At 42.9% G+C, this 20,541-nt stretch overlaps 1 protein-coding gene across 1 annotated transcript in view; it reads right to left on the reverse strand.

Annotated features, from left to right (window-relative positions):
• HDAC6 (histone deacetylase 6) overlaps positions 1 to 4,969 on the reverse strand; it is a 151,873-nt gene extending 146,904 nt beyond the window's left edge. The window contains exon 1 of the mRNA XM_070086084.1: positions 4,838 to 4,969. The gene's annotated coding sequence lies outside the window, so the exon portion shown is untranslated. The remainder of the gene's footprint in view (positions 1 to 4,837) is intronic.
• Between the last annotated feature and the right edge of the window lie 15,572 nt (positions 4,970 to 20,541).

Raw genomic sequence — 20,541 nt, forward strand, 5'->3', positions numbered from 1 at the left:
GTTAGCCGGACTCGAGTCCTGGAGGTGGTAAGTACAATGCCAGTACTTTAAAGGAGAGGTTTGGAATACTGGCTGTTTGGAATGACATCTAATAAGACAGTGTGTGAATGATTGTGAATGATTGTGAAAGTGTTTCTTTCTTTTTTTTTGGGTCACTCTGCCTCCATGGGAGATGGCGACATATTAAAATAAATACACAAATAAATTATATATATACGTATATAGAGTGTATGTATGCATGTTTGTAAGGATGCTTGTTATAGCATTACAATACACGTATCTTAAGAATTATTACATAATTAATGCAGCCAATGGATCTGTTTGTAAATCACTCTCTCTGCTGACCTGCTAATACCAAGTCATAACCCTCTCAGCTGATCTGTTTCTGTTGGCTCATTACCCTCTCAGCAGACCTGTTTCTGCTGGATCATTGCCCTCTCAGCAGACCTGTTTCTGCTAAATCATCACCCTCTCAGCAGACCTGTTTCTGCTAAATCATCACCCTCTCAGCAGACCTGTTTCTGCTAAATCATCACCCTCTCAGCAGACCTGTTTCTGCTAAATCATCACCCTTTCAGCAGACCTGTTTCTGCTAAATCATCACCCTTTCAGCAGACCTGTTTCTGCTGAATCATTACCCTCTCAGCAGACCCATTTCTGTTGAATCATTACCCTCTCAGCAGACCTGTTTCTGTTGGATCATCCTCCTCTCAGGAGACCTGTTTCTGCTGGATCATCACCCTCTCAGCAGACCTATTTCTGTTGGATCATCACCCTCTCAGTAGACCTGTTTCTGCTGAATCATCACCTTCTCAGCATACCTGTTTCTGTTGGATCATCATCCTCTCAGTAGACCTGTTTCTACTGGATCATCACCCCTCAGCAGACCTGTTTCTGTTGAATCATCACCCTCTCAGCTGACCTGCTACTGTGGTAGTATACAAGCCTCTAGATGCAACTTCCCTGCATTTCCAGGAGCAGCTTGAGAAAATTGACCACTGTTTGGAAAATCTCAACTCTTGCCCCAAACATTTTACTACTAGGAGATTTCAACCTGAGACACCTAAAATGGAGGAGTATAGCAAACAATGTTTTAGCAGAGATCACCCCGGGAGGCAGCTCAGATGAAAATTCACACACACACGAACTTTTAAATCTCTGCAACAAATTCACCTTAAACCAGCAAATAGTAGAGCCTACAAGCCTAGAAAATACGCTGGCCTTCATCTTCACTAACACTGACGATCTGATATGTAATATAACTGTATCAAAGACAATTCACTCAGATCACAACATAACAGAGGTACAGACAGGTATGCACATGGCTCCAGACCAGCAAAATGTGAGCAGTCATGAAGGTCTCTTCACGAAATTCAATTTCAATAACAAAAACATACAATGGGATCAAGTAAACCATGTCCTAAATGAAACAAGCTGGGAAGATATCCTAAACACGGATCCGAACATTTGCCTTGGAAAAATGAATTCTTTAGTTCTTGAGATCTGCTCAAGACACATTCCATTAAGAAAAAGAAAGAGAAGATGTAAACTAGAAAGAGAGAGATGTTCCCTATGCAGATGAAGGCGAAGAGTCACAGAACTGCTGAGTGGGGTCAATATATCTGAAATACGAAAGGAGGCACTAGTCAATGAAATTGTAAATATCGAACTTAAGCTGAAGGAATCTTATAGGAGATAAGAATCACAGGAAGAACTAAAACCCATAAAGGAAACTGAAAAAAAAAAATACTTCTTTTCTTATGCCAAATCTAAGAGAAAAACAACATCCAGTATTGGGCCCCTGCTGAGGCAGGATGGGACATACACAGATGATAGCCAAGAAATGAGTGAGATACTAAAGTCCAAATATGACTCAGTGTTCAGCGAGCCACTGCCCACTCTAAGGGTCGACAATCCAAATGAATTCTTTATGAACGAAACCCAAAATTTGGTCCTCCCAAAAATCTCGGATATTATTCTAACTCCACAAGACTTTGAAGAGGCAATTAATGACATGCCCATGCACTCTGCCCCAGGCCCAGACTCGTGGAACTCTGTGTTCATCAAGAATTGCAAGAAGCCCCTATCGCGTGCCTTCAGCATTTTATGGAGAGGGAGCATGGACACAGGGGTCATCCTACACACACCAAAAGCAACAGACATAGCCCCACTCCACAAAAGTGGCAGTAAAGCAATTGCAAAGATCTACAGACTGATAGCACTAACATCCCATATCATAAAAATCTTTGAGAGGGTTCTAAGAAGCAAGATAGCCAACCACCTAGATATACATCAATTACACAACCCAGGGCAACATGGGTTTAAAGCAGGTTGCTCCTGTCTGTCCCAACTACTGGACCACTATGACAAGGTCCTGGATGCTGTAGAGGATAAACAAAATACAGATGTAGTATACGCAGACTTTGCAAAAGCTTTCGACAAGTGTGACCATGGTGTAATAGCACACAAAATGCAGGATAAAGGAATAACGGGAAAAGTTGGTAGATGGATCTACAACTTCCTGACAAATAGAACACAAAGAGTAATAGTAAACAGAGTAAAGTCCCAGGCAGCCACGGTAAAAAGCTCTGTTCCACAAGGCACAGTATTCGCTCCCATTCTATTCCTCATCCTCATTTCTGACATAGACAGAGATGTAAGCCATAGCTCCGTGTCTTCCTTTGCGGATGACACCCAGATCACCATGGCAGTGACCTCCATCGAAGACACCAAAAGACTCCAAGCAGACATCAACCAAATCTTCGAATGGGCCACTCAAAACAATATGTTCAACGAGGAGAAATTTCAACTACTTAGATATGGAAAACTTGAAGAAATTAAAAATGTGTCAGGGTATACCACAAATTCTAACCATACAATAGAGCAGAAAAGTAATATGAAGGACCTGGGAGTGATAATGTCAGAGGACCTCACTTTCAAAGACCACAACAATGTATCTACCTCATCCGCTAGGAAAATGATAGGATGGATAATGAGAACCTTCAAAACTAGGGACGCCAAGCCAATGATGATTCCCTTCAAATCGCTTGTGCTCTCTAGGCTGGAATACTGCTGTACACTAACGGCCCCCTTCAAGACTGACGACATTGCAGACCTGGAGAGCGTACAAAGAACTTTCATGGCACACACAAGTGCCATAAGGCACCTAAACTACTTGGAACGGTTGAAGGTCCTTGATCTGTATTTCCTGGAACGCAGGTGAGAGAGATACATGATAATATACACTTGGAAGGTCCTGGAGGGATTAGTACCAAACCTGCACACGAAAATCACTCCATATGAATGCAAAAGACTCGACAGGAGATGCAACATTCCTCCGATGAAAAGCAGGGGTGCCACGAGTACCCTGAGACAACACAATAAGTGTCCGGGGCCCAAGACTGTTCAACTGCCTCCCAGCATACATAAGGGGGATTACCAATAGACCCCTGACTGTCTTCAAGAAGGCACTGGACAGGTACCTAAAGTCAGTACCTGACCAACTGGGCTGTGGTTCGTACGTCAGCTTGTGTGCAGCCAGCAGTAACAGCCTGGTTGATCAGACCCTGATCCACCATGAGGTCTGGTCTCAGACCAGGCCATGGGGGCATTGACCCCCGAAACCCTCTCCAGGTAAACTGTTGGATCATCCTTTCAGCTGACCTGCTACTGTTGGGTCATCACCCTCTCAGCTGACCTGCTACTGTTGGGTCATCACCCTCTCAGCTGACCTGCTACTGTTGGGTCATCACCCTCTCAGCTGACCTGCTACTGTTGGGTCATCACCCTCTCAGCTGACCTGCTACTGTTGGGTCATCACCCTCTCAGCTGACCTGGGTCATCACTCTCAGCTGACCTGGGTCATCACTCTCAGCTGACCTGGGTCATCACTCTCAGCTGACCTGGGTCATCACTCTCAGCTGACCTGGGTCATCACTCTCAGCTGACCTGGGTCATCACTCTCAGCTGACCTGGGTCATCACTCTCAGCTGACCTGGGTCATCACTCTCAGCTGACCTGGGTCATCACTCTCAGCTGACCTGGGTCATCACTCTCAGCTGACCTGGGTCATCACTCTCAGCTGACCTGGGTCATCACTCTCAGCTGACCTGGGTCATCACTCTCAGCTGACCTGGGTCATCACTCTCAGCTGACCTGGGTCATCACTCTCAGCTGACCTGGGTCATCACTCTCAGCTGACCTGGGTCATCACTCTCAGCTGACCTGGGTCATCACTCTCAGCTGACCTGGGTCATCACTCTCAACTGACCTGGGTCATCACTCTCAACTGACCTGGGTCATCACTCTGAACTGACCTGGGTCATCACTCTCAGCTGACCTGGGTCATCACTCTCAGCTGACCTGGGTCATCACTCTCAGCTGACCTGGGTCATCACTCTCAGCTGACCTGGGTCATCACTCTCAGCTGACCTGGGTCATCACTCTCAGCTGACCTGGGTCATCACTCTCAGCTGACCTGGGTCATCACTCTCAGCTGACCTGGGTCATCACTCTCAGCTGACCTGGGTCATCACTCTCAGCTGACCTGGGTCATCACTCTCAGCTGACCTGGGTCATCACTCTCAGCTGATCTGGGTCATCACTCTCAGCTGACCTGGGTCATCACTCAGCTGACCTGGGTCATCACTCTCAGCTGATCTGGGTCATCACTCTCAGCTGACCTGGGTCATCACTCTCAGCTGACCCGCTAATGCTAAGTCATCACCCGCTACTACTGGCTAGGTTATCGCCCTCTCAGTTCTCACCTGCCACAGGTACCACACCTCCTTCCTACCTCGCAGGTCGTACTGTCCCGCCCTGACCTGGTCAGAATTACCTCGTGGGAGTGAGAGTCAGGTAGACATGATCCAGGTATGGGAGAAAACCACACAGGTGCTGGCTCCTCCGCCGCCCTCACACACGACACTGTTCACCTGAGTCGACAGTTTGTTTTGAGTGAGACACAGAGACCACAGGACTAAACATTAAAAAATAAAGGTTCTTTATTTACTTATTTATTTATTTATTTACAGCTTAATACAATATTTGTACATAGATGGGTGACATTTAGGTGTGTATGTAGAAAGCACTTTAGTATGCAGAGCATTTCGGGATAGATTTATTCGCTATGTTGCTGCCTTAATTAGTTTATTTAGGCACAGGCGCTCATAAGTGCCATTATCATGCATAGTGTAAATTACCTAGGATAACTTCCCCCAAAAAAGTCAGAGTGACTTATTTCCATTGGGGTTTTAAATTTATTCTGTAGCCTGTTCCTCAGCCTAAATCTATTCTCTCCCCTCGACCTCAATTTATTTAACATTGATGTACCTATTATTATAAGCTCTGCATCTCTATTTAATATTCATGCAAGTAACTCAGTTACTAAACTATTTTAACTTTTAGAGTTTAAATAAATTATGTCAAAGACCACAATGAAAATAAGTCACTGACATTTTTGGGTTATTCCAGGTTCTCTACACATATGTTGCTATGTATGATGATCTATGTAACTGTATTTGTGTATACCTAAATAAACTGACTTACTAACTTATTTTTACACATTTGAGTTACTTAACTGTTTTAATTTTTAAATTTATAATAATGACTGATTTCTACTACATATATTCCAGTTCCAATTTATTTTAATGCTGTACAGAGATAATTTACATATAATAAAACATTGCTAGACACAGAACAATTAGACATAGACTATTAAATAAGATTTCTGAAGCAGTTAACTACAATTATATGTATAATAAGAAAAACGAGTAATAAAGAAACAATTTAAAAACTGATATTTCAAACTGATTCAATATTCATCAGTTTTGTGGAGTGACTTAATAAAGATGGTGAAGATACAACAACTTACTTAGTTACAGTACAAATATAATGGAACAAGACGAGGATCTGGCAAAATACATCATTATAAATGATCAGATAGTTGATTTCTTCAGGTTGTATCCACATTTTATATCCACTTGATGGATGGACAGTTTCTATAGAGGAAATTGAAACTTAATGGTGTCCAATGTTTTTGTAGTGGTAATAAGGTATCATTCCTTTTGAGATTGTATTCCATACTGTATTGTATACATTAAGTGTATAAAATAATTGTAGAAGAATATAAAATATATATTTCTGTCTAGTTACGTAACAATGTCCAGTGAGGACTGACAAAGACCAAATTTATTTCTTGTTTTTGCTCTACGTGTGAGTGGATCACCTGGATAAGCACAATAAACTAGCCATTAATTTAGAGACATGTGCAGCACTTGGGTATGTTTACTGTGGGAACGTTGTGCCACTCTGTGGCTTCATCAGTCCAACACCAGGAAGAATAGTGAAGATCAGGAGGAGGTTGAGGTTGAGGTGGCCTGGTGGCTAAAGCTCCCGCTTCACACACGGAGGGCCCGGGTTCGATTCCCGGCGGGTGGAAACATTTCGACACGTTTCCTTACACCTGTTGTCCTGTTCACCTAGCAGCAAATAGGTACCTGGGTGTTAGTCGACTGGTGTGAGTCGCATCCTGGGGGACGCCAATGGAAATAAGTTAGACAGTCCTCGATGACGCACTGACTTTCTTGGGTTATCCTGGGTGGCTAACCCTCCGGGGTTAAAAATCCGAACGAAATCTTATCTTATCTTACCAGTCCCTCAGCCTGGAGTCCACGTAATTAATCCATCAATGTTTTGAAGACTGATGGACTATTTACACGGACTCCAGCCTGAGGGACTCATTACCTCATTCTTTTGACCTTCACTATTATTTGTACTGGACTGATGAAGTCACTGTGGCACAACATTTCCACAATAAATCAAATCAAGTTTATTACAATGTGGGGTTTACATATTATATAAAACTAATTACAGAGCCACTATGACACCTAGCATAACTAGGCATTTCAAGCAGACTAAGATTAATTCAAAACTCTATATTGGTACAGATTAATGAATATATTCGTATTAAGACTAAGTAACTACATGACAGTTCGTAAATTTAGCAATGCCAATGGTTTTGTTTTAATACATAGTTTCTATTGAAGCTCCTATATTTTTTTTTATATTTTATTTAAAACATACAATACATTAAATAAATAAAAGTATATAGTGTCAGATATTTCACAGTCAAAAACAATTATTTCTTCATAATCAAAACACTGCAGATGTTACATTGCCTTTAAAAAAAAAATTGTTCCACATGCTCATTTGGGAAGCCAGGTATAGATACTCAAAAATTAGGGACAAAGGAATTAATGTACAATTGCTATGTATCTCATCACACATTGGATTACTCCTTCATGATAAAGTTGATATGTTAGCCAAGAAGAGTATCCAGAAGGAGAATGTAGAATATAACTTTGGTATAACTGTGTCTAGCATTAGGAATAATATTAGGAGAGAAGTAAATAATGAAGATGATTGTTATAGGAATGCAGTTAGAAGCCTGAGTAGATCTATAACCCACTATGATAACATGAACGTAGATAAGTATGTTTATGGAGCAACTTGCAATGTGAACAGACTGACTGATGTTGTAGTGAGATAAGATAAGATAAGATAAGATTTCGTTCGGATTTTTAACCCCGGGGGGTTAGCCACCCAGGATAACCCAAGAAAGTCAGTGCGTCATCGAGGACTGTCTAACTTATTTCCATTGGGGTCCTTAATCTTGTCCCCCAGGATGCGACCCACACCAGTCGACTAACACCCAGGTACCTATTTGCTGCTAGGTGAACAGGACAATAGGTGTAAGGAAACGTGTCGAAATGTTTCCACCCGCCGGGAATCGAACCCGGGCCCTCCGTGTGTGAAGCGGGAGCTTTGGCCACCAGGCCTGGTGGCCAAGACTTAGGCTTGGTTACAAGTACTGACTGATGTTGTAGTGGCCAGACTTAGGCTTGGTTACAAGTACTGACTGATGTTGTAGTGGCCAGACTTAGGCTTGGCTACAAGTACTGACTGATGTTGTAGTGGCCAGACTTAGGCTTGGTTACAAGTACTGACTGATGTTGTAGTGGCCAGGCTTAGGCTTGGTTACAAGTACTGACTGATGTTGTAGTGGCCAGACTTAGTCTTGGTTACAAGTACTGACTGATGTTGTAGTGGCCAGACTTAGGCTTGGTTACAGGTACTGACTGATGTTGTAGTGGCCAGACTTAGGCTTGGTTACAAGTACTGACTGATGTTGTAGTGGCCAGACTTAGGCTTGGTTACAAGTACTGACTGATGTTGTAGTGGCCAGACTTAGGCTTGGTTACAAGTACTGACTGATGTTGTAGTGGCCAGACTTAGGCTTGGTTACAAGTACTGACTGATGTTGTAGTGGCCAGGCTTAGGCTTGGTTACAAGTACTGACTGATGTTGTAGTGGCCAGGCTTAGGCTTGGTTACAAGTACTGACTGATGTTGTAGTGGCCAGACTTAGGCTTGGTTACAGGTACTGACTGATGTTGTAGTGGCCAGGCTTAGGCTTGGTTACAAGTACTGACTGATGTTGTAGTGGCCAGACTTAGGCTTGGTTACAAGTACTGACTGATGTTGTAGTGGCCAGACTTAGGCTTTTTTACAAGTACTGACTGGTGTTGTAGTGGCCAGACTTAGGCTTGGTTACAAGTACTGACTGATGTTGTAGTTGCCAGGCTTAGGCTTGGTTACAGGTACTTCTGGCAGTTTGGGAGACACACACATGATGATCAAACTAAATGTAAATTATGTGATCAGGCATATGGTCACTCTCTTGAACACTATGTGGTTAATTGTCCACTTATTGAGGAATACAGAGACTGACAGTATAATAACCTATGTGACATGTCAAGATATCTTATTAATGAAAATAAGATACCAGATATACTAAGCAAATTTCCTAAATTTGCTTGTAACAGATAAGTGAACTATAGATATGTAGATATAAATCCATATGTATTCCTGTTAACCCTTTGGGGCCTAGTTCCTAGGCCTTTTGTGTATCCATATGCTCTCGCGCTACCGTCCACAGGATGGATATGGGGTGCACAATAAACTAGCCACTTCGGTGGCAAAATCTAATCTAATCTAATCTAATCTAATCCCCTGACTCCCCTCAAGGAAGGCTCCTTGATGTTGGTGAGGGGCTCTTGATTTAGGGAATTGGATCTGTGCTCCAGTTCCCCGAATTAAGCCTGAATGCCTTCCACATCCCCCCCCCCAGGCGCTGTATAATCCTCCGGGATTAGCGCTTCCCCCTTGATTATAATAATAATCCTCCCCTGACTCAGTACAACCTCCAACTTGTGTGTGAAAAACAATATTATACCCGGTATTAATCAAATCATTTCAATTTACAATAATATTTCGCTTATTACAGTATAAACCTGAGAGATATATAAACCCGTTTTACAAAAACACAAGAAAACCTTGCAAGTAATACTAATTAAAGACAGTCCACATTACCCCTTCCATTCGGCAATATACAATATACATATTAATGAAGTACATGTAATAAAAATTATGTTTTGGGCAGTACAACCCCCCCCTCCTCCGTCTTTTACCCTAGATCACAATATTGAACATCAACAAACCATTGACTCACGAAATACATATACACGTTTGCAAACAAACCATACCACGGGTGGGGATAGAACCCGCGATCAGAGTCTCAAAACTCCAGATCGTCGCGTTAGCCACTGATCGGATCAGCTGTCCACAATAAAATTCGTCCAACTAGGTATATTTCTACACCATAGGAAGGTTAGCATAGCCACCACTGTAACCACAAATGCAAGTTTTTACAGACGAATCTCCATGTACATTTGTGGTCACAGTGGTGCCTTTGCTAACCTTCCTATGGTGTAGAAATATACTTAGTTGGACAAATCTTATTGTGGACAGCGTCGTGCGAGGGCATCTACTATCTTCGGCTAGCATTTTTACTGCTGAATCGTATGCCATTCTTACAGCTCTTATTCGTATCGCATCTATGCCTGTGTCATCATTTGTGGTTGTCTCAGACTCCCTTAATGCTCTAAAGGCTATAAGTAAATTTGATACACCTCACCCCTTAGTTCTCCGTATCCAACTTTGGCTACGCCGTATCTCTACCAAGCATAAAGATATTGTTTTTTGTTGGGTCCCTGGTCATGTTGACGTACAGGGCAATGAACAGGCAGACACTGCTGCGGGGTCAGTAGTACATGACCTACCAATTTCATATAGAGGTGTTCCATTTTCGGACTAATTTGCTGTAATAGCTACCCACCTTCACACCCGTTGGCAACAACGTTGGTCAACTCTGCTCGGTAACAAACTTCATTCTATTAAACCGAGCATAGGTTACTGGCCGTCTTCTTGTCATCAGTGCCGAGGTTGGGAGACTACTCTCTCCCGCCTTCGCATTGGCCACACTCGTCTTACTCATGGGTATCACCATCCGCTTCCCCGCTGTTCTCAGTAACCTATTACTCCTCCATCTCCCTTTTGCCACCTGATACCCTCGCTTCCTTCCTGCCCTGCAGCGCTGTATAGCCCTTGTGATTTAGTGCTTCTTTTTGATTATAATAATAATGTGGCTAGCTGGTCCAGTGGCTAACGCGATGGTCTGGAGTTTTGAGACTCTGATCGCGGGTTCTATCTCCGCCCGTGTTTTTTTTTTTTTAACATACCATTGCTCATTTAACGCAGAAACCAATAACCAACATAATTTAAGCCTAGAACATAGTATTTTGATGACAAAAACATCTCTTTATTAGTGTAATATGCATATATGATGCCAACATTACAATTGACATTAAGAAAAGTAACACATGATTGAACTTAGTATTATGACTATAATACAAAAACCCTTCATATAGTTAAGAATGTCATCATTTACGAGAACATTACACTTGATATAGACACGGACTCACATTATACATATACACTTATGTACAGAAGTTGAAACACAATATCACATGACGTATGATTTAACAATGTATATTCACAGGATTTATAGCAGTGTCATACATGCCCAGGAACATATGTAAGAATATAAAAATACCGAATCAATTTGGCAAGCCCCTTCGCATCCCCATGCCCAATATACACATTAATTTAGCACAATCAATAAAAAATATTTTTTGGGCAGTACAACTAAACCCCCCCCCCCATTTACCTTTGATTATCATATTGCACAACGTCATACCATTTTTCATTGAACATAGAAACAAATAACTGGCATAATTTAAACCTAGGATATAGTATCTTGATGACAAAAATATCTGTTCAGTACTGTAACATACTTACTTTTATGCTGACATTGCAATTGACATTAAAGCTCCTATATTGGAGTATCACAGGCAAACTTATGACTAATTAAGATTCATTAGGTAATAGTTGTATTACGTATTTCTAGGTTTATAGTCAATTGGGTGAGTGTAAGTGTGAATTGTGGGGAATAGAGGAGGAACAAAGATACCTAAGTGTTGCATATGTCTAACTTATCAACTTATCGGTTCTCTGAACTATTTACCTACAATAAACTAGCCATTTAGGCGACACAACTAAACATAACAAGGTAAATGGAGTTAATTATGCACCGCCATGCTCATCCTATGAGCAGTAGTGCGTAGAACAGGATTACGAAAGTCAAGATGAGTCCATGCCAGACCCTATTGCGCATTATTACATTACTAAAAAGAAATATTAGTCATTTCATATCTAACAGTTACGTCATATATTTGATGAATACAACACAGTATGAAATACAATCTCAAAAAAAGTTCCACAAGAGTTCCACAACAACTCTGTTCCACAAGGCACAGTACTCGCTCCCATTCTATTCCTCGTCCTCATTTCTGACATAGACAGAGATGTAAGCCATAGCTCCGTGTCTTCTTTTGTGGATGACACCCAGATCACCACGGCAGTGATCTCCATCGAAGACACTGCGAGACTCCAAGCGGACATCAACCAAATCTTCAAATGGGCCACTCAAAACAATATAAAGTTCAACGAGGAGAAATTTCAACTCAGATATGGACAATATGAGGAAATTAAAATTGTATCAGAGTATACAACAAATTCTAACCATACAATAGAGAAAAAAACTGTGAAGGGCCTGGGAGTGATAATGTCAGAGGATCTTGCCTTCAAAGACCACAACACTATCTACCTCATCCGCTAGGAAAATGATAGGATGGATAATGAGAACCATCAAAACTAGGGATGCCAAGCCCATGATGACACTCTTCCAATCGTTTGTTCTCTCTAGGCTGGAATACTGCTGTATACTAAAGACCCCCTCCAAGGCTGGCGACATTGCAGACTTGGAGAGCGTACAAAGAACTTTCACAGCACACATAAGTACGATAAGGCATCTAAATTTCTTGGAACGGTTGAAAGTCCTTTATCTGTATTTCCTGGAATGCAGGCGAGAGAGATACATGATAATATACACTTGGAAGGTCCTGGGGGGATTGGTACCAAACCTGCACACGAAAATCACTCCCTATGAAAGCAAAAGACTCGGCAGGAGATGCAGCATTCCCCCGATGAAAAGCAGAGGTGCCACGAGTACACTGAGAGACAACACAATAAGTGTCCGGGGCCCAAGACTGTTCAACTGCCTCCCAGCATACATAAGGGGGATTACCTATAGACCCCTGGTTGTCTTCAAGAAGGCACTGGACAGGCACCTAAAATTAATACCTGGCCAGCCAGGCTGTGGTTCGTACGTCAGTTTATGTGCGGCCGGCAGTAACAGCCTGGTTGATCAGACCCTGGTCCACCATGAGGCCTGGTCTCAGACTGAACCGCGGGGGCGTTGACTCCCGAAATCCTCTCCAGGTAAACCACCGAAAACGTTACTCATAACTGGGTTGCAATATCCTCTATAAAAACAGTTAATCCATCTAGTCGATGCAAAATGTGGATACAAACTGTAAGTGGAAAAAGACACTTATCTAAAGTTCAGGACATTTACTAAAGGAAACGTTTCGCCACGAGTGGCTTCTTCAGTCCTGTTAGGACTAAAGAAGTCACTCGTGGTGAAATGTTACCTTTAATAAATGTCCTGAACTGTACATAAGTGTCTTTTTCCACATCTTGTCGGTATCACCATACCATTTCTTCACAACCTGTGAGGTTCGCATGGTGTTTTTGTAAGGTTGGATGTTGGGAGAAAAGAGCCAGAGCTTGCTACCACCTGCAGCTCACAAGATTGCCCTTCCCACGAGCCCCCTTCCTCCTGGGGCGGGGAAGATGGCAGACCAGAGGCCTAGCTTCTCCTTCCCACGACCCCCTCCCTGGGGCGGGGAAGATGGCAGACCAGAGGCCTAGCTTCTCCTTCCCACGACCCCCCTGGGGCGGGGAAGATGGCAGACCAGAGGCCTAGCTTCTCCTTCCCACCACCCCCTCCCTGGGGCGGGGAAGATGGCAGACCAGAGGCCTAGCTTCTCCTTCCCGCGAGCACCCGCTCCTGGGGCGGGGAAGATGACAGATCAGAGGCCTAGCTTCTCCTTCCCACGACCCCCTCCCTGGGGCGGGGAAGATGGCAGACCAGAGGCCTAGCTTCTCCTTCCCACCACCCCCTCCCTGGTGCGGGGAAGATGGCAGAACAGAGGCCTAGCTTCTCCTTCACACGAGCCCCCCTCCTGTGGCGGGGAAGATGGCGGACCAGAGGCCTAGCTTCTCCTTCCCACGACCCCCCTGGGGCGGGGAAGATGGCAGACCAGAGGCCTAGCTTCTCCTTCCCGCGAGCACCCACTCCTGGGGCGGGGAAGATGACAGACCAGAGGCCTAGCTTCTCCTTACGACCCCTCATGGAAGGTTCCTTGATGTTGGTGAGGGGCTCTTGATTTAGGGAATTGAATCTGTGCTCCAGTTCCCCGAATTAAGCCTGAATGCCTTCCACATCCCCCCAGGTGCTGTATAATCCTACGGGTTTAGCGCTTCCCCTTGATTATAATAATAATAATAATTCTCCTTACGAGTCTCGTGAGGGCGGGGAATGGAGCTAGGCCTGGGGACAGCTGGTCCCTTATGATGAGGAGGTACTTGTACCTCCTCCCATGGCAGACCTAGGTCTCAGATACTCCCACGACAGGGAGCCAAGGCCGGGTCACAATCTGGAAAAGACCCGGGTCAGGAGAGTACCCGCAAATCAAGGAGATGGAGGAGAATGTTTGGATACACAAATAACCTGCTTATAGAAGAGAGGAGCTTACGAGGACGTTTCGGTCCGACGTTCGTCCGGGTTATTTGTGTATCGTTCCAGTCACGGTATTGTGCTTCTTTTTTTTTATTTATGTTTGGATACTCTGAGTGTAAGATATAATGTTCCAGTGTATGGCCATGTCTCTCTCCACACAGTGCAATTTGTCATTGACATCTCCATACAAACTGTACTGCCAGAGATAATTATAGCTTTGCCTTAGTCAAGCAGTAACAACATCATGCAGTCTACTGACCTTGTTACCTTCAACACTGATATGTTTATAGTTCATTATGATGGATAATGGATCTGATAGTTTCTGTCTGTACTGTTCTATTTTCTTCAAGCTAGTGTGCTAATTCGTCAGATAAAGGCTCGTACACTGTATTGCCATTGAGGTCCTTGGTTATAAATATAATCATAATTTTTTAAAAGGGGGGTGTAGGGGTAAGCTAGTGGAAGACCTCGGTCAGATGACAAAGAGCTCCAGCTCTGGTTCATTATATAACTAAGACCCACGTCAGGAAACACTTGAAGTGTTCCTTGACAAACATTAAACCTAGTTAAACAGTCAAGGTTAATGTTTTAGTAGCTGACCTATATTCAGCTGACCAGTGTACAGTGAGAGAATCATAGCAGAAAACGCCAAATATATCTATAAACTCAAGGAAAGTCAGGTTGTAGGTGGTGTTTACTTCCCTCAGTGTTTTAAAAATGGCTGAGTCAGCAGAACAGGTCAGGCAGTCAACAACACCACACAACCCCCGATAAATGGAATTGAGGGGATTTGGAAGGATAAAACCACTGATTAAGCCTTTCTGGTCAACCAGAATGGAAAGGAGTTAGAAGTTAATAGGTGAAACCGGACTGTGAAGTGAGGCGAGAAGGGGAGTGTGTAATAAGAGGTTAACTGAAAGGGGTTTGTGAAGTTAAGGAAAAAGTGAGCAGTGAAGAGGGTTTTGAAGAAGAAAATTTACTAAATTCAGTGGTGATTGCTAAAGCAGATACTAGGGTGTACTAGGTGACTGGAAAAGAGAAATAAATATTATTGTATATGAGTAAAAGAGCGACGAGTGAAAATGGCAGGCATTAGGGGGTTACAGGCTGCCATAATTATAGTTATCTTTCTCCTTCAATTCCATGAAGAAAGAAAGCAGTTATGTGGACTGGAAAAGGTGAATGGAGTAACAGAGCCCTGGACAGTAAAAGTCCAACAGTTGCCATCCTACCAGAAAAGTAAATATCACTATCGCCGCAAGGTATGGCAACACCGCATACCCAAACAAAAACAGTGGCACACACCTCTTATTGTAGCTCTCTTAAGTGGTGATATCCAAATTAATTCAGGACCTCAAACTATTGTGCAGAGGCAAAACAGACAGATAAATGAAGGTGATAATAACGGTCTAGTAGCTAGGAATGATAACCTTAACTCCATATGTAATGCATACATAGGTCAATGTGAGACAATACAGCCATTATTATCTTAAACACTACCAAACAGGTGCATACACTGTACTAAAGTACGCATGAAAAACAGAAAAGGCACCTTATGTAAAATGTGTAAAGGGTGGGTGCATGATGGATGTATGTACAATTATAACAACGGTGCCAGAATTCACTTTGTGTGTAACAAATGCACTTTGGCACAGTTACCCTTTAGCAATGATGATATTGGTTTACCTAATTTTAATACATATGACCCATTGCCATATATTGATGATTATAATTGTTTTATGAAAACAGGCCTTCACTTTATTCATGTCAACGCAAGATCACTTCTTTCTAAATTCTGTAAATACCTTTGTAACTTGTCATGATTGTGACCAGACCTACCTGGAGTTCATTACCTTTGTAAATTGTGAGTTCATTACCTCTGTAACTTGCTCAGCTATCAAAACTTTGGAGTCAAGTCCCTGGACCAATTATGTACCTCTGTAATCTTTTGACTACCGCCCACAGGATGGTTGTGGGGTGCATAATAAACATATTAAACTAAAAAAAAACGTAAACGATGCCTGGGAAAAATTCAAAACAATGTTCACTACCATCCTTGATAATATTGTACCAGTTAAAGAGGTTAGGATTAAACGAAGAACTGAACCCTGGATGACTACTGAGATATTAGATAATATGAAATTCAGAGACCAGTTGCTAAAAAGATTTAAAGCAAACAGACAGGATATTGCAGCACTAAATGAATTCCAAAGGGTGAGGAACAGAGTGCAGAGACTTATAAAAGGAGCAAAGGCAAAGCACTATTGCTCAAAAATTGAAGAGTATAAGCATAACCCCAGAAAGCTCTGGCAACAACTAAAACATTTGGGGTATAGCCATAAACCAGTAGATAGGTCCAACATAGTACTCACTATCGATAATGAGGTATGCCACGAAACATATAAGGTGGTAAATTGCTTTAATTCCTACTACACATCTGTTGCATCAACACTAGTAAGTAAACTACCAGCTGCATCAAATACCTTTAACACAGACTCTGATAAGTTTCAAACATACTATACCAATAAAGGGGTAACCCCAAACAGTTGTCAACTAGTAAGTGTATCTCATGACTTCATTCAAAAAGAACTAAGCAGGTTAAACCCAACTAAGAGCACTGGCCCTGATAACATCCCGTCTAAGTTCCTAAAAGATGGTGCTTCTGAACTGTCAATCCCTATTGCTTACATAATAAATCTATCAATTCAATTCAATTCAGTTCAATTCAAGTTTATTCTCTATAATGGTTACAATGTGGGGTTTACAGGTTTTGGGTATTTTGTGGTTTACATGTTATAAAATACTAATTACAGAGGGGGCCACTAGGACACCTCGCATGGCTAGGCATGTCGAGCAGACTTAGATTAATTGTTAACATTAAATCCTTACAGATTATAGTATTAAGGCTATAATCAATCACCATTAATACCGTACCGGAGGGGTTCAAGGAGGCCAGAGTTACTCCTATCTTCAAGAAAAATAGTAGGTCTGATGTAAGCAACTATAGGCCTGGAGTTTACCTGGAGAGAGTTCCGGGGGTCAACGCCCCGGCGGCCCGGTCTGTGACCAGGCCTCCTGGTGGATCAGAGCCTGATCAACCAGGCTGTTGCTGCTGGCTGCACGCAAACCAACGTACGAGCCACAGCCCGGCTGGTCAGGAACCGACTTTAGGTGCTTGTCCAGTGCCAGCTTGAAGACTGCCAGGGGTCTGTTGGTTATCCCCCTTATGTATGCTGGGAGGCAGTTGAACAGTCTCGGGCCCCTGACACTTATTGTATGGTCTCTTAACGTGCTAGTGACACCCCTGCTTTTCATTGGGGGGATGTTGCATCGTCTGCCAAGTCTTTTGCTTTCGTAGTGAGTGATTTTCGTGTGCAAGTTTGGTACTAGTCCCACTAGGATTTTCCAGGTGTATATAATCATGTATCTCTCCCGCCTGCGTTCCAGGGAATACAGTTTTAGGAACCTCAAGTGCTCCCAGTAATTGAGGTGTTTTATCTCCGTTATGCGCGCCGTGAAGGTTCTCTGTACATTTTCTAGGTCAGCAATTTCACCTGCCTTGAAAGGTGCTGTTAGTGTGCAGCAATATTCCAGCCTAGATAGAACAAGTGACCTGAAGAGTGTCATCATGGGCTTGGCCTCCCTAGTTTTGAAGGTTCTCATTATCCATCCTGTCATTTTTCTAGCAGATGCGATTGATACAATGTTATGGTCCTTGAAGGTGAGATCCTCCGACATGATCACTCCCAGGTCTTTGACGTTGGTGTTTCGCTCTATTTTGTGGCCAGAATTTGTTTTGTACTCTGATGAAGATTTAATTTCCTCGTGTTTACCATATCTGAGTAATTGAAATTTCTCATCGTTGAACTTCATATTGTTTTCTGCAGCCCACTGAAAGATTTGGTTGATGTCCGCCTGGAGCCTTGCAGTGTCTGCAATGGAAGACACTGTCATGCAGATTCGGGTGTCATCTGCGAAGGAAGACACGGTGCTGTGGCTGACATCCTTGTCTATGTCGGATATGAGGATGAGGAACAAGATGGGAGCGAGTACTGTGCCTTGTGGAACAGAGCTTTTCACCGTAGCTGCCTCGGACTTTACTCTGTTGACGACTACTCTCTGTGTTCTGTTAGTGAGGAAATTATAGATCCATCGACCGACTTTTCCTGTTATTCCTTTAGCACGCATTTTGTGCGCTATTACGCCATGGTCACACTTGTCGAAGGCTTTTGCAAAGTCTGTATATATTACATCTCCATTCTTTTTGTCTTCTAGTGCATTTAGGACCTTGTCGTAGTGATCCAATAGTTGAGACAGATAGGAGCGACCTGTTCTAAACCCATGTTGCCCTGGGTTGTGTAACTGATGGGTTTCTAGATGGGTGGTGATCTTGCTTCTTAGGACCCTTTCAAAGATTTTTATGATATGGGATGTTAGTGCTATCGGTCTGTAGTTCTTTGCTGTTGCTTTACTGCCCCCTTTGTGGAGTGGGGCTATGTCTGTTGTTTTTAGTAACTGTGGGACGACCCCCGTGTCCATGCTCCCTCTCCATAGGATGGAAAAGGCTCGTGATAGGGGCTTCTTGCAGTTCTTGATGAACACGGAGTTCCATGAGTCTGGCCCTGGGGCAGAGTGCATGGGCATGTCATTTATCGCCTCTTCGAAGTCATTTGGCGTCAGGATAACATCGGATAGGCTTGTGTTAACCAAATTTTGTGGCTCTCTCATAAAAAAATAATTTTGATCTTCGACTCTCAGTCTGGTTAGCAGCTTGCTAAAAACTGAGTCATATTGGGACTTGAGTAGCTCACTCATTTCCTTGCTGTCATCTGTGTAGGACCCATCTTGTTTAAGTAGGGACCCAATACTGGTCGTTGTTCTCGACTTTGATTTGGCATAGGAGAAGAAATACTTTGGGTTTCTTTCGATTTCATTTAGGGCTTTTAGTACTTCCCGCGATTCCTGACTCCTATAAGATTCCTTTAGCTTAAGTTCGATGCTTGCTATTTCTCTGACCAGTGTCTCCCTACGCATTTCAGATATATTGACCTCTTTTAGCCGCTCAGTTATTCTTTTCCGTCGCCTGTAAAGGGAGCGCCTGTCTCTTTCTATTTTACATCTACTCCTCCTTTTTCTTAGAGGAATAAGCCTTGTGCATACATCGAGTGCCACCAAGTTAATCTGTTCTAGGCATAAGTTGGGGTCTGTGTTGCTTAGTATATCTTCCAAGCTTATATCGGTTAGGACTTGGTTTACTTGGTCCCACTTCATGTTTTTGTTATTGAAGTTGAATTTGGTGAATGTTCCCTCGTGACTAGTCTCATTATGTCGGTCTGGGGCTCCACGCATACATGTCTGAATCTCAATTATGTTGTGATCTGAGTATATTGTTTTTGATATGTTAGTATACTCAGTATAATATCCAAAATTCTAGAGAGGGCGGTGTACTCTCACGTAGTTAAGTACCTTAATGACAACAACATTTTCCATAGCTATCAATCGGGCTTTAGAAGATCTTACTCAACCGACACCTCCCTAATTAATCTGATGGATTGCCTGAGAACTGAAATGTCAGAGGGGAACCTCATGGGTATGGTAACCTTAGACCTGCAAAAGGCCTTCGATACCGTCAACCACAATACATTATGTAAGAAACTTCAAGCTATCGGTATAGGCTCTGTAGACTGGTTTAAGTCCTACCTTAGCAACAGGAGACAATTTGTCAAAATCAACAAAACGGAATCAGAACCCCTGCCGATAGCATGTGGAGTTCCCCAAGGTAGTATTCTGGGTCCCTTATTATTCTTATGTTATGTCAATGATATGCCCATCAGTGTCAAGTGCAAACTCCTACGGTATGCAGATGACAGTGCTCTGTTAGTGTCAGGTAAAGATCCACAAGATATAGCTAATGATTTAACACTGGAACTGGAGTCCTGCAGCAAATGGTTAGTAGACAACAAACTATGGTTACACCTCGGGAAAACTGAAGCCATTCTCTTTGGCACGAAACATAAACTAAGAAGGGTAAATAATTTTAATGTCCAGTGTAATGGGGAGCCCATCACTTTGGTTTCATCAGTAAAATATCTGGGAATCCCCTTTGACCCATGCATGTCAGGAGAATTGATAGGGAACAGTGTAGTAAAGAAAGCGAATGCCAGACTGAAGTTCCTGTATAGACAAGCACAGTGTCTACCTACTGAGGCTCGCAGGACCCTATGTCTAGCCCTTATACAATGCCATATGGATTACGCTTGCTCTTCTTGGTACTCTGCCTTGACAAAAAAAACTGAAAGATAGACTGCAAATCACCCAGAACAAAATCGTAAGATTCATCCTGGGGCTGGGACCAAGAGAGCATGTAGGCCAGGATGA

Source organism: Cherax quadricarinatus, chromosome 18, assembly GCF_038502225.1.
Source record: "Cherax quadricarinatus isolate ZL_2023a chromosome 18, ASM3850222v1, whole genome shotgun sequence".
In the NCBI taxonomy this organism is placed as follows: Eukaryota; Metazoa; Arthropoda; class Malacostraca; order Decapoda; family Parastacidae; genus Cherax; species Cherax quadricarinatus.